Source organism: Pseudopipra pipra, chromosome 8 (genome assembly GCF_036250125.1).
Source record: "Pseudopipra pipra isolate bDixPip1 chromosome 8, bDixPip1.hap1, whole genome shotgun sequence".
NCBI lineage: Eukaryota > Metazoa > Chordata > Aves > Passeriformes > Pipridae > Pseudopipra > Pseudopipra pipra.
The window spans coordinates 20,711,043-20,723,729 of NC_087556.1; the positions used below are offsets into that span (position 1 = coordinate 20,711,043).

General features: G+C 41.1%; 1 protein-coding gene across 4 annotated transcripts in view; it reads right to left on the minus strand.

Moving 5' to 3' along the window:
* Positions 1 to 11,090, minus strand: part of PLCE1 (phospholipase C epsilon 1) — a 149,663-nt gene extending 138,573 nt beyond the window's left edge. For all 4 annotated transcript variants that reach the window (XM_064662890.1, XM_064662888.1, XM_064662887.1 and 1 more), the window contains exon 1: positions 10,953 to 11,090. The gene's annotated coding sequence lies outside the window, so the exon portion shown is untranslated. The remainder of the gene's footprint in view (positions 1 to 10,952) is intronic.
* Between the last annotated feature and the right edge of the window lie 1,597 nt (positions 11,091 to 12,687).

The following is a 12,687-nucleotide window of genomic DNA, read 5'->3' on the forward strand; positions in this document are numbered from 1 at the left end:
CTGACCTTTTGACCAGACTTACCAGATCAACATCAGGACCCAATTCACCTGCTGATGCCTGTCTTGATACAGGTGGACTGGAGTAGAGCCTCAGCCTATGGCTCATCCTTCCACTAACATCTCCTGCAGCTCCCTAGTAAGGGAGGCCATTGGCCTCACCATCAGGCACAACCATGTGCTCACCAAAAATGATAAAAAGAAGTTGAGGAAAATTAACGATCAAGTAACTCTCAAACAGCACAATGAATAACTCCTCTATGTTGCCAAGAGCAGGGATGGGGAGGTTACTCTGAAACGCTGAATCAAACACTATCAGGCCAGTACTGAGGCAGCAAACTGAAAGATAAGGAGCAGCCCAAGGCCCTGTAATCAGGCTTCTCTTGGGCAAGATGACAACAATGACTTCATCCCACTGAGGGGAAAACCCTGCAGACCAGTGCAGGAGGAGGCTCACCTGCAGGACAGACTGTTCAAACAAGTGATGACCCTACCAGGCAGCTGAGTGCGTTATGAAGTAATAACTGGCAGGAGAAAAGATCCCTGAGGGGAGGCAAAGCAGCAATGAAAACTAATGATCTGTGCAGTCTACACAGTTTCAAACAAAACAAGGGCCTATGCTGGCAACAGTGCTCTGCATGCAACAAAAACCTATGCAATGTTTCAAAACAGTGTAAAAACAAAACATGGTTTCAAGACAGTTTGCAAGGCGAAGCGTATCAGGGGCTTGCCACAACTGCTCAAGTTCATTGATGATACGAAGAGAAAGTGTTCACAAAAGGTAACTCAGAGTACCAGCACTCACAAGGTGCAATGGGCAGACCGAAGCTCTCCCTTTTCACAATTAATATTTTGCATTCTATACATGGTTCTTTGTTTAAATAATAACAGTTTACAACGTGGATGGTATTACTTTCCTCTTTGGTACTTTCTCCTTGTTAGGAAGCCAAGAAGGAAAAATAAGGTCGTGTGAGGAATGTGGTAAGGAGGAAAAGAAATACAGTGCCTGTACCTTTAGAATGAAGTTTATGGATAACAGTAGATGACCTATGAAAAAAGAACATATGAAACCAGCATACGTAAATGAATGCAGACTAACCTGTCCTTTGAGATTTCAAATTAAATATTGTTCATCTGTCTTTGTAGGTATGCTACTGCCACACCTCAAAACAGTTACCTGCTCCTGCAGACCTATTTCTTTTCCATCTTTTCCAAATCAACTGGCATCCCTTAAGTTCTAGGGATTTTTTTTCCCTTATTTTAATTTTTTTTTAATCAGTAGTCCTCTTATTTTATTATGAGCTTATCTTGCAAGCTACAAAGCGTCTCCTTAGACCTGTTCCTGCTAATCTAGAGGGGACCATGTCACACTCAGACTCACTATATATTCAAGACACTTTTTTATTCATTTCCAAAACTATCTGCCTTCCCTTTTTACCTACCTTTAAGAAAAATAAAATCAGCAGAATAGGAAAAACAAGCTCTACCTTCAAAATCTACTCTCTCAAAGTATTTCTCAAACTTAGTTCATGAGAGTAATCTGAGAACAGGTTAAATTGGAACCAGACAGCACAGTCCTCACACTAGGTCTTCACAGATAGGTTTCTGGCTTATTACCTGTTCATTAATGCTGGCTGGTTTTATTTAAGCATTTTAATGCATTTATAAAAGCAGAAACAGCTACAGAAGGAATAATGCTAATAGTACTACAACATTTCAACATATTTTTGAAATTACAGTATATGCATTTCATCACTTCTGATTTTACATGTGACCTCTTTGAAAAATAAAGAATATATCCACTACAGAAAATATGCTATAAGTATAGAGAAAAAGCCAACAGTGAGGTGTACATTATTGATATAACTGCATAACAGTTGTGCATAATCTAGGTGTGCATAATTATTGCCTGTAATAACCATAAAACCCAAAACTCTTGCTTAGTTTTAATGATTCACTCACCAGAAAAAATTACATAGCAACCTCTACATAGTCTTAGGTACAGTTATGGTAGAAAGAATGTGTAAGAGGTATTATTACTGTACTACTTCTAAACTCTACATTCTGGTTTTTAATACTTTAAGTTCAAATATTTTACAAAAATTAATTAAATATTTTTGGACCATAACAGAATATATTAAAAATAAGCCTAAATTTTATAGATAATCTCCTTCATAATATTCTTATTTTACATAGTCACACATCATTCAACAGATTATCAGATTATCTGAACACTGAAAGTTTTAAAGCCCTGTATAGGAGAGAATCAAGTACTGGAAGTGCCTACACCCAAACACACACTAAACAGTATGATAACAGCCCCTATGCTTTTTTAATTGCACACTCATTTGTATATCAAGTATTTTAAAAAAATAAGGTCTTTAGATTTAGTAGAATGAAAGACAAGCCACATGCATGAAAACTGTAATTCTGTAGAGATGGGATTTTTTGTTGATATTTAAAACTGCAAATGGAGAAAGAAAATTACCATCAAACTGATAATCAGAGGAAAAAGCTGAGGCTGACCAATACGAGTTCACTGTAAATTAGAGATCTTTTCCTGGGGCTTTGGGCCACATCTAGCAAGCAAGAGACAGACAAGTCCTACCAAGAATGTATCAGCGACTCAATACTTGGAAAAATCTGTATGCAGAAAGATCAGAGCTTCCCTTTTTCTTTGACAGAGGAGAGGCCCCAGCTTTCATGCTTTTCTGGCAAGTAGAGGGAACATGGCCAACTTTCTTTGCATTTGCTGGCCAAAAACTGAGACAGTCTCTGTCTCAATTCAAACTTTAAGACCTTTATTGGGATGCATATGGTTGCTCGCAGAACAGAGCTTTGTAAGCAAGATGGGTAAGGCAGGAAAACCAGGAGACAAAAGCTATCTTTTTTTTTTTTAATTATCCATTGATTTCTTTGAATCAAATGCATGTAAAATGTATGGGAGAGTTCTGCTAGGTGTAAATTTAAGCAAGAAGAAGCAAGTGAAGGGTTTGTTGCCTTTTTTTTTTGTTCAGAACTTTCCGCTTTTCTAAACAGCATCCTCAGAGCACTAAGGCTGTCATACCAAACAATTTTCGCTGCTTTAAATCTGTGCACACACCTTCCTCAAATATTTTTACAGCTCTCCCACTAACTCATAAGTCAACTCTATGCAGCTTTCTATAAAGCACCACAGCTGAAATGAAGTTCAGGGGTGCACTGAAGCTGCTGTTCAGGATAATACTGTGCTGTACCATTGTATCTGTGGAATGTTATCTTTTGTCCTCAGAAATTTTAGCCTCAAAACCAGCTTTATGTACCCAGCCAACAGGACAACTGATTGTTAAGGATAAACATTTTTGTTATCACCTTGCATAACAGAATAAAGAGGATATGGAACAAAATCAGGGATGACACAAACATGGAGGCAACCTCTGGCCAAGTAGAATGACATTTGCAAATTTTAAGAGAATACATCAACTTGCCACTTCTGAATGGGTGAAAGTGAAGACCTTCAGAAAACCCTTTGCTGTCTATGCATCTCTACCATTACTATGCATATCAGGTAATGAAACTCCAAATAGATGTTATGATCTGAATCCTGAAAGAGAATTCAAGCAGGCATAGTAGTCTAATACACAGACATTTGAAAGATGTTACTGCATATTTTAACACTGACCTGTTTTATAGCCTGCTGTCTAGGGAACTGTCTATTTCTACAAACCACCACTGAACCTGGCATGCAAATCTAAAATCACAGTTTGAATAGTATGGAGAATTAATTTCTAAAGAGCCCTCACAGTACTGCTAATTCTTACAGTCATGTACTCAGAAAGGCTCTGTTTTTTTAGAAGCCCCTAGTCGTACTACTATGTAATTACTCATAATCTCAGCTCTAAAAACATATCCTTTAGTTACAAGAACAAGATGAAAATGGGAACAATTAAGGTTTAAGAATTTTAAGAGAAAAAGGAAGAAGAGAAAATTTATTAATTTTAAGCCATACCAATCATACAAGGGGAAGGATAATAAGGATTTGGTACTTGATGCTCTGAACAGTTGGTGCTGAAAACACAGTTTTCATAATAAAATCAGTTGTTGGCATGCCCCAGGGACCTGAATGACTAGAAAAAAAACAGTGAAAATACATTTCAGTTGTAAATAATATCCACTTATTAATACAACATATTATCCATTCTTTTTTTCCAATTCTACGAAAGTTAATCTAAAGTTTTAGTATTTCCTTATCTTGGTAAAGTAGAAGGACCATTTACAACCCAAAATGTTGCTGATTTCCAAGTTATTCCTATTCCTTTATACAAATGAATCTACAAAATTTTAAACAAGGGTTCGTATTTTCCCTGATCTCAAGTAATTATATCTCTTATAATAAAGAAATAAGAAGTTTTAAGACGGAGTTCCAGAATTTGCTTCACATAATCACAGCAAGTAAAACATTCTTCCAAAAAGTGTTCATAACTGAGTGACAGAGGAATCTAGGTGAAACATTTGCCATAGCTCAGAATTTGCTGGAACGAGAAAAAATTTCTGCTGACCACTAAGAACCAAAAAAAGGCATTGAATAATTCAAGAGACTCATAAAACCCCTCTTGCTCGTTGGCCTAAACTAACATTCTAAAAGCATATTCTTTCCTTATAGCAACTCCAAAATACTTCCATGACTATATATATAAACAAATTTAATCTGTGCAAATAGATTGGCAGTTGACAATATCTGCTTAACATAAACAAGAAAGGACAGTAATAACATTATATTCTTTCTCTACAGTAAAAGTGGCTGCTAAAGCTAGATTTTTAATGATCACAACATTCTTATACCAGGGTACTATATATATACTTAACTTCTATTTTATTTCAGAAAAGCTAGATGAGAATGGAAACAACTGAACACTGCATTTTGGGATTCAACTGTATTTTCAAATAAGTTTAAACTCTAGATCATCATCTACAAATGTTTTCTGGTTAAGTATCAAGAAGGCTAGTTGGGCTTAGTTAAAAAAAACACATTCCTCTTCAACTTATTAAAAAAACCCCAAATAATTAAAAAATAAATAAACAATTCTGTTTCATGCTGCAACCATGTAGTGGAATCTTGCTATTACAGTCTCCGAAATCTGTTTTAATTAGGGGGCTAAAAGGCATAAGTATCACAATGAAAACAACAGCACCCAATGTCACATGGGTTTGGGCTAAGCTAATATAATTTCATGAGGTTCTGAAACAGTGATAGTTATCTTCTAAATTTTTCTACAAAAATAAAAGTTAAAAAAGCTATAATTGTACTTAAATATTTAAATTACCCAGACTAATGATATTAGGAATGCTGCTAAATGGGATTGTCACGGAGGTTTAGTAAATGACACACATGTGAAATCATCCATTTTTATAACGTTTCTCCATATTTCATTTCTATGTCCACTGAGTGAAAACCACCACTGAAGCGGAACTTCTTGCTTATACTTTGCTGAATTAAAGCACAGAATAAGAGCAGATGTATATTCAAATTTATTATAACAGCGACATTTTGAGTGGTTATTAAGACAAAAATATTGTCAACATAAGCAGGTGTCCACTGACTTTGTCGTTTCTATTTTTGTTGTCTATTCCATCAATTGACTATTAAGAAAAGCAAAAACAAAACAAACAAGAAGGTGCAATCACAACAAAACAAAGGTAATTATGCAAGATGCACCCCTTTCTGTATGTCCACTTTGTTCTTTTGGGGGAAAAAATGCAAACAACAGACTATTCATGCTACACTGAAAAACTTCAAGAGCTCTGAGGGAGCCATATTAAGAAATATTCTTCATCTAAAAAATGCAAGAAGTACTGCAATAATGCAGAAGTACCATAAAACAAAAGACTTCAAGAAGCATTATCTGCCTGGTACTGTTTGACACCTTTGCCACTCAATATGTTATGGGAAAGCAGCCTGCAGTGTAGCTGAAGAGCAAACATAAATTACAGAACCAAACGGGGAGGCAGCCTGTTGTCAGCCTCTCCTGCAAGCAGAAATCTAGGGGGTTCCAGCCTTGCATAGATATCCCTCTACATTTACTGCTCCTCATAAGCTCGTTGAACTAAAACACGTGCACATTGATCAGAAACTTAGAGCTTTCACAAGAAATACCTGCAGATTATTTTCCCACAGCTTTCAGCAGAAACAATGCATGTAGTCAGAGAGAACATCTGATACGCTCGAAAGTCACCAAAAGTTTGCTTTTTCTAGAAAAAGTTAGAAAAATACTAACCAATTATTAGAAATCTCTGCCCACCAATGCAAGTATCTGATTATAAATGCATTTTGCCATACTCGTCCAAACCTAACAATAACTAATTGGTTGAAAATCTATCTCTGAAAAATGTCAGAGTATGAAAATTAACTAAAATTAGAACAGAAGCAGAATACCATCTTCAAAACACAGTTCAGCCTGGCTACTAAAACACTGAGTTTTCTTTTTCCCTTTCAATTTGGTACATAGCTGAAATCCAAAACAATTGCAGCAACCCTGAAGGAACTAAAAAGGAGGCATTCATGCCAAGAAAGTTCCTCAAGAAGAAATCTACAGGTTGTTCTTTGATGTGAACTGTTGGTAGTGCACAAAGCAGTAGCTGCTCTGCTATGACCCCTTTTTATCTTGCTAAATTCCAAAGGGAAACCAAGTTGGTTTTCCCTAAAACACTGCTGAAAGGTATTTGTACCACTACAGAAGAAATTAACCTAATCCAAGCAACTAAGTTTTGTATTTGGAGTAAAGGAATGCATCATGAAAATGTTTGAAAGAAGATGCAGTGTAACAAAAACCTCAAATACCAAAGATCACTGCAGCAGCATTCTTGCCATATGCTGTAGCACAGACAGAGAAAAATACTGTGGGAGGAGAGGTCCACATCAGAGCATTGTCTGAAACAGCAGACAGCAAGGTCCTACTACACAAGGCAAGGTCACTGCAACTGGAGAGTCATCTGTTTAAGAAAACACACTATTATTAGATGCAAGTTATGCAGCACTTGTGCATACTGATAGAATAAAACCATTACCCCAAAAATAAATGTTTTCAAATGGTAGCTTCGACTTTGCTCTCAGCGTTTCTACTTTTTGTGTCTCATTTAAAACACTGAAGTGAGCAACATAAAGAACACTGAAAATACCCAAGCATTTAATTTTTTAATTACTTATGAAATGTTACAACTGACAAATACAATAATATATTCAATTTAATAAAGAGGTTCCACTGAAAATGTTGTAACAAATTATTAAACCTTACTTACTGATAGCACTGTAGAATAAAAAGTAGGCCAGAGTTGATAGCCTATTTAAACTACTATGATGTGCCTCAGACTACTGTAAATAAACATTACAGTAAATATACTGGCCCATAGAATACACTGCCTTGTACAAGACTCAAGCCTGCTCAATACTCTCCCTACTCAAAAGCTACACCAAATACATACCAGTTTTGGATGCAAAGAATGCAAAAGACAGCTCCATGGAGCACCTCACATAGGCCACAAGGTGTGTGTCCCTGCTGCTTTAAATTATTTACTGAAAGAGCTGGGATTACCTGCGGCACCATCATTGACACTTGATAAACTGGAGCAACGTAGTGGGCTCTGACAGAAGGATAATTCTGGTGGACAGTTGAGCTCATTCCTTCTCGCTCTTGTAGTTTACCCGTTTTCAGTAAGTGATGGCACATATAGCTCTTGTTTGAACATGTTGGATTATTTATGAATGACTGGGCAATCAAGAAAAGAGTATTGTGGATGGCCTACTTTAAAATCAGTGACATTAATTATGTGTTGCATAGAGATGTCAGCATGACATAAAACCAGAGGACCAGACTTCAATCTCACAGCAACATATTTACAAATTAACTTTGTTGTTTCAAATAAAACCAAAATTCTGTGCCTCAAAACAGAAGAAAAATATTAGAGACCTCCCAATACAGGAAATTTATAGAAAAAAATGTCACCAGTTTATCCTCAGGTCTTAAACACAAGTCTCACTTCAGTAGATGAATGTTTTGCTCAAAAAAATCAGAGTGAAATATGACCAATATCTGGCAGAACCAGGACTACGGAAAACCCCACCCACAAGCAGATATATGTATAGGTTTGCCAAGACAAATAAAGCAATGTGCAGAGTAAGCTGGACTGCTCTCACATAATATGTACTCAGTCATGTAGGTCCTCAAGTACACGTGCAACAACTCTCTTCTAAATGATTAAGAAGGCTCAAGAAGGGACAGAGTTAATCTAAGGAAAAATATGGATTTCACGTTAGCATGCTAATAGCTTTCTAAAAGAAAGATGTGATGAAAAGTATTATTTACAAATTAATCAGATTTCATATTACAGGTACAGAGAGCCATTAACCTGCTGTCTGCATAATCAAATGACAGTCATTGCTCAAATGAAATCATCAATGGCTGCATTGTGAACAGGCATGACAGTAAGTCTGTCCATGCTGGAGCTGTATGACTTGTTCCAGTGTTTCAGTTACCGATATTTTCAAGAAGTACATAAAATAAAAAAAATGTAAACTATTACTAATAACACTTACCATTGTAATTTATAAAGTTTAAGAGTCATAGTCATGACCCAAAATCCATTTTGTGGTAAGTGCTGTAAAAACATTAAACAAAATGACAACCCTTGTTCTGGAGCGTGGTCTTCAGTGTTTTAAAGGAAGACACTCTTCAAGAAATACTTTTGTAAACATGCATGTAAATTAAACTTATCACTAAAAAAAACTTAATTTTAACACTTTATGAAAAAAATCCCTACGCAAATCATGGACTTCTAATGAAATAATAGATTAATTATTTTTTGCCTCCTTTATAACTGAAGACTTTTTTAACTAATCTCATTTCAAATCCAAAAACTACTGATAAATTACACCTGCTCTTCTCAAAAAAAAAAAAAAAAAAAAAAGGGGCTGGTAAGTTGAGTAAGATGTTTCCAGTGGTTGTAAATCTACAACCTTTCATGAACAGTCACAACCATCATTTTCCAATATGTGCCTTGGATTTTGGTGCAGGTTCTAGTCACTGGTGGATCTTAACCTGCATATTTCTCTTAACTAAAACAGCCCTTTTGATACAAGAAATATTCTTTTCTATGGGTACTTACAAATAGAGCTCAGATTTTTCCATCACATTTTTTTGGATAACCTAAATATAGAGAATTTATTTTTCTCATATTAAAAACTCCCAATTTTCAAATTATCTTATCATCTCTTTCATGAACCTGTTCTATGATCTCCAGTAAACAGAGTTTTCAGAAATTTTTTATTCTGCAGTTGGGCTTTCATGTTTCTCGATCTAAAAGTTTTACTTTGTGGGGGATTATTTTTTCCTTCTTAATGTCTTGGAACTCTGGTTTGAACACCACACTTTCACTGTACAAGATGTATCACATGAAATCTGTGTTAACTGAGAGGGCAGGAACTGCACTGCCTGGTCTGCAATCACAAAGTCTTAATAAAAAATTTCTTACCACGTATGAAAACAGGAATGAACACACTACAGAATCTGAGATTAATACCTCGATATGGCAGAACAAGAATGAAATCTATTTAGATTACTAAAAAAGTAAGATTTTTAGTAATCCTCTGCCAATTTATGTAGATTGGACATGCTCTTTCAGTCTTGGGAATTTCTCCGTCAAGCACTTCCTAATACACAAAATGTTGTGTCTGTTTCACTTTGTCTCACTGCCCACAGATTTGTTTAGGTGTTTTTGTAATGATCACAAACATCGGTTGTTTGCTATTGACTTTTCAGGGGATGAGATACCACAGATCAAAGATGATTATCTGTAGATGGAAACACATGCCTTCTCAAACTACATAATGGTCGCTGCTTTGCAATGATTATTAAGTGGCTTCTTCATAATTGGCAGGTTCTCTGATCTCCTTTCAAATATACAAACGTAAAGGACTGAAATATTTAGCAAACACTTGTCATACAAACATAGAGGATTGAAGTATTTAGCAAACTTTTTGTCAAACTTGTAGCAAACTAAATACAACAGCAAGGCCAATTCTGCTTCTCACACAAATGCCTCACTATGAAACAAAACATTTTACTATTCCTTGAAGTACAGCCGACCCTTCAGGCATTCCTCCAGCACTCTTAACCCAGCTCTTAAACTTCCTCTATCAGAAGCCCAGTTTGCAGTCACCTGTCTAGGCTCTCCTCTGTATCACCTGTGCTGGTGGCGTCCCAAGAGCGTGCAGCGGAATGGACAAGCATCGCACTCAGACACCTTGGTCCTGATTCTACTGACACTTCAATGAAACTACTTCTCTAAGTGTTTGCAGACTTTGAGTCATTGTAACTCAACGACACTTCACCAAGTGAGGCAAAGAGAAGTCTGGAGCTGGAAGGAATGCATTCGCACCTTCATGCCTGGGCGCCAGGGCCTGCAGCACCTGCAAGGAGTGCCTAGAGCCCGCAAGAGGAGCTTGCTGAGACCCACTGAGAGCACCCTTGTCACTTACAGCCACAGGGTCCTTCCAACACCACATCTCCGATGAGCTGCACCACTTTTGGAGTACAATTTGCCAGACTTTAAGGTAAAACATTGTTTGTAGAACCGCAGTGGAAGAGAGCATGTGGGATAAGGGCAATCATCCCATTTTGCTTTTGCGTTTGGGATTTTCTTGAACCCTCCCGGAGGAAGGCGGGGAGCCCTGCAGCCGAAGGTCAGCCGAGGAGGGCGCGGGCAGCGGGTCCTGCCGGCGCTGCCGAACATGGCCGAAAGCGGAGCCCCCGCCCGCCCCCGGGCTCGGCCGCACCGGGCAGCCCTTCGCAACCCCCCGCCGGGGCCAGCGGGGCCGGAGGGGCCGGGACCCTGCCCCGCAGAGCCCCCGGAGGAGAGCCAGCCTCACTCGGGAGTCGGGGAAAGAGCCCGGGAAAGCGGGCGGGGGCGAGCAGGGGACGCACCTTTCAGCGTCCCCCTGGCATCTTCTCCTTCTTCTCCTCCTCCTCCTCCTCCTCGGGTCGGCCGTGACTCCAGCGGCGGCAGTGCCTCGGTGGCAGAGCGGTTTGCGGGACGGAGCCGCCCCCGCCTCGCCGGGGCTCCACGGCCGCCGCTGCCCGGGGCGGCGGAGGGAGCAAGGCGCCTTCCCCGGCGGGCCAGGGGCGGGGGCTGCGGGCGCGGACCGCCCCGCCGGGCCCGGCAGGGACGGGGGGAGCTGGGGAGGGGCCGGGGGCAGCGCCGCCGGCTGAGTCAGCCGCGCTCAGAGGGCGCGGGGCCGCCCGCGAGGGTTGCCCCGAGACCGCCCCTCGTCGGTAGTGGGGAGCGGGGTTCTCCCGCCGGGCAGCTGCCCCCGGGCCGGGTCGCTGGGATCATACTCCGCACACGCGGCAGGCGGGGTGCGGCAGCTCCTCCTTGTCCTGCCCTGTGCAGCCCCGCGCTCCCACAGGCACCGCGGCGAGGCGGGCGGCTCTGCAGCCCCGCGGCAGCGCCGCCGCTCCCGTGCCTCGGGGGGTGCGCGGTCCGGGCAGCTCCGCACCCCTCGTCCGGCAAGTGCGGCGGGTCACCCGGCCAGCAGCAGGGAACTGAACCGCTCCCTCCGGCTCCCAGTGCGCGCCACTGCTCATAAAGGAGCAGGCGGCGCCGGCTGAGGGGGATCCTCGAAGCCTGGGAGCGCCCCGGGTCCCGTCCCGCCGCTGGGCACTCGCCAGCTGGAGCCCGCGGAAGAGCTTCCTCCTGCCGCCCGCAAGCGAGCGCCGCCGGCCGAGCGCCGCAGCCCCGCGACCCCGTGCGCCTGGACGCGCTCCAGCGCCATCGCCGTGCGCGCCCCCCGAGCGGGGCCGGCGCGGGGGCGGGCCGGGCCGGGGCTGTGTCACCGCATCGGAATGTCGGCCCGCGCCCCCCGTCCCCAGCGCTGCTCATCCCCCGCAGTGTCCCGGGCGCGGAGCGGAGCGCGGGAACCGCGGCCGGGCTCGAGGAACATCATCTCCGGGGAGAGCGCGGAGCCTGGGGAAGGGGAGGGGAACGCGGCGTGGTTTCCATCGGCGGTGCGGAAAAAACGCGGTTGGGGAGAACTCAGCAGTGCATTTTTGCTTACGAGCTTTTCCATAAGGAGTACAAGAAGGAAAAGAGCCCCGTAAACTTCTAGTTTAAAGAAAGCATTCTCATTTTTTAAACTGGCGAGAGTTGTCCATAGATAACACGGGTTTATTTAGGACATTTTTACGTGAAGGGCAACGATTGTCATAACAAAGGTATGTGGGGATTGTGTCCCAGTGAGGGGCTATAAAACTTACAGTTCATTTACTTCATTCTCTTCCAATGCAAGGAACTCATCATACTATTTTCTATAGGACCACTTGAAAGTCAGATTTATCCCTACATATTCTACTCTGTTACCTCAGCAAACACTCAGCACCTCATTGCAACAGTCTTGTGACCATAATACATGAGTACTGATGCCCTGTAGATACTGATGATAGCAGAGAAAGTCTATTAGCACAAAGTCTGTTCAACAAATACATAAAAAAAGCCAGTGAAATTACCCAGTGGTGAGTTATGTATTTTCAAAAACTTTGTATGTTGTTATTTGGATTTTTAAACAAATTAGGACAGATATAGTGTGTTATATATATCATCATCATGGCTAGGCTTTGCGAACAAAGATTTGAGAAGGATTCTATCCACACTTGCTACAAGCAC